Source organism: Argopecten irradians, chromosome 15 (genome assembly GCF_041381155.1).
Source record: "Argopecten irradians isolate NY chromosome 15, Ai_NY, whole genome shotgun sequence".
Taxonomy (NCBI): Eukaryota; Metazoa; Mollusca; class Bivalvia; order Pectinida; family Pectinidae; genus Argopecten; species Argopecten irradians.
Genome location: NC_091148.1, coordinates 32,715,755 through 32,718,930, shown reverse-complemented (window position 1 = coordinate 32,718,930; position 3,176 = coordinate 32,715,755).

Genomic DNA, 3,176 nt, shown 5'->3' with positions numbered 1-3,176 from the left:
CCAATGGGAACCCAATCAGTCTTTCTGAAACAGAGTGAAGCAAATAATTTATAAACTCCATTTGAATTCTAACCGATGTCACTAGACACAACCGATTGGTCTTGTTGGCAGCGGAAACACTGTGTACATGCTTGATGTATATAATATACATTTAAATATTTTATCTATTTATTTATGAAGATAACTCCTGTGTATAAATAATGGCATCCTATGAAACCGGATAATAGGACGGAAATATCCTCCATTATCTTTACTACATGATGGCTGTAGGATAGGGTTGCCTCCCGTTCGTTATGAAAACACGGAGAAGCAGGATTATTTTAATTCTTGATGAAAACATATTATTCTATTCGGAGCAAAATCCGTTAATTGTTCAAACAAAATATACAATTTTTGTTTTTGAAGTTGAGTGTTCTGGTATTACTTATCTCCATCAAACATTTCAAAGAATGGACAAGCGATGTCAAAATATATTTCTGCTAACAACGTCCAGTTATATAAAAACTTAATTAAATGGGAAGATTACGTTTCTTTAACACCCCTTCTAAGCTAAGCCTTTTTGATAGATAAACTTACCAACTCTTTCAAAGATTTCATCCTGCTTTTTCCTACGATATATTTCCTACGACCAGTTTTAACAGATGGTCGGTTCATTATGCTTCACGTATTATGAACAGCTAAGAACATTGAAGACAGCCCCCACGACGTGCTGCATGTTTGTTTTTGAGCCTGTGGTATGTTATGCTTGCTTAAATTTATTTTACAGACTCAGGAGCGCACTTAGAGAATTGATAACATATCAATACAGTTTAAATTTTCACTTATTTTAACATATAAATATTAATAAATATTATAGTAATTGAAAAACAGCGTGTAAGATAGGATATGTATAAATACGTATACGACTGTGGCAATATTAGAATTACAAAACATGTATTTGAAATAGATTTAGACACAGTGTGTGGAAACTATTAAACATTTTATAGTGTTATTTAACTTAGGCATATTGTTAGACATACCGAACAGCACACCCGGCCCCATAACAGTTTACTGACAACTAACAAACCAGTCGTCCGATTCCCGTTATTCTGAGTAAATGCAGGAGAGTTGACTACCACTTTATAGACTTACCTTGAAGACATGATCCACAGACTTCCTCACAGGGGAAAATTATAATTCGTGGTCAAATGTGTGACAGTGTCAAGGGCGACGCCTTTTACAGTTTGTGCAGTATTTACAATTCTACGTTCTCAGACTAAAATTTATATACTTATGGTGGTTGATCTGTGACACTTCTGCTGATGGAACTATAAAATGTGTATATTTCTTTATTGTAAATGCATAATGCATTCATCAGAACACATCCAACTGCAAATGGTTTTCAAATCGACTCTTGATTCGTGTACAATCTACCTGGGATGTACTTTAAGACGAGGCAGTGTTGTATTTTGCTATATATTTATTGTGTATTTTTATTTAGAATCGATTTTAAATTTTGTATGGAGTGATCAGAACTTGCTTTGAGATGGTCTGGTGCATAAAGCACAAACAATGCATGTATATGCATCAACGAAGTAGTGAAAATATTTCGTTGGATATCAACTTAATTTACATTGCCTGGGACGCAATTTCCTATAGACTGTGTTATATCAGACTTTGTAATGATTTATGTATAGGGCTGTCTAGGTAGATCGATCTAGGGACCTCCATTGTCTTATCGTAATGGAAACAAACATATTTCATACAGGAAATTACATGATAATGAATATGACAGCATACAGATTTTGCAACGTAGGGGAATTTTATCCGATATTAGTCTTATTTTATATTGATTAGGGGGCCCCGACGGTAGGAGAACCGAACTTGGAAGGGTATAAATGTATCAAGTCAAAATCTGATCATAAATAGTTTATTTTGTCACACTTATCCCCGGAATATGATTCACAACTGTAAGAAAGCACGCAGCCTTTAGTATACATGATATGACAACTAAAACAGACACTTCCACTAACAGAACGAAAAGTACTTCTAACTTACGTCATATAATGGATTAGTCCGCTAAACCTGCCTATAGTATTAGGTTTTTTTTTTTTATGCCTAATATATATTATATATATATTAGGCAATTATTTTTTAAAACTTAACAATATAGGCAGGTTTAGCGGACTAATAATGGATGGCTGAATTTTTGACTGTAAAAAGATATTTCTCGCGACTATTATCATCCAAAGCTATTTAACCGGTCGATATCAATGTAACTTATAACAATATAAAGCCGTGATTCAGAGCTGCTTTACGACAGCCATTTAGACAGAGAATGAAAATAATATCTGCGGCCCATAAACATATTATAAGAGGAGATTTAACTTCTGATGTGCTCTTGTCTCTCCTTTCCTAACAAGTTTCTTGTTTTGACTCCAACAAATTCGTTTATAGATATGAATGGGCCATAGGTTTTAATATACCAGAGAGAGGTTACACAAGGCGGAAACAGAGAGAACAAACCAATATAAAACCAAGGGTACCTGTTGCCAATAAGGGGAGTCAGAATAATGGTGTGCCGGTTGTCACTTTAGAGTGAGCGTAAGGGGGCATTGTGATGGTGTGTATATCAGTATTTAAGCAGTGATTGTGATATTTTTGACATGCATTGGTGTGTTACATACAGTGGATGTTCTAGCATATCCAGTGGTGCGCATAAACGCACCATACTATTTTGTTCCAACCTCCAATGTATGTTACGCACCAATGCATGTCAAAATATTACAATCAATGCTTATATATACATTTAAAGTAGTCATTATCGTTTTTAAAAAGAAAACAGAAAGAATGAAACATGGAAATAAAACGTATACGTCTGCAAAGAGAAAATATCAGTCGATGGATCAGACTTAGATTTGGCGGGAAATACTGGAAGTCATTGACAACCGACTAAACAAAAGCAGTAGATGAAAGAGTCATATCGATAAACTAGATAAACAAAGATAAACGCAACACTTCAGCCCATTTAAAATTTCTAAATTAAAATAAGTTTTCGAATGGATCAATTCTAAGAATATTTCGTCAATGAATTATCACACTGACTTTAACCTAGTGTTTTCGTGACCTTTTGAACTCTGATTGTGGTATTATTACGCCGCAGCCTAACTGTCAATGTTAATATTTAAAAAAAATAC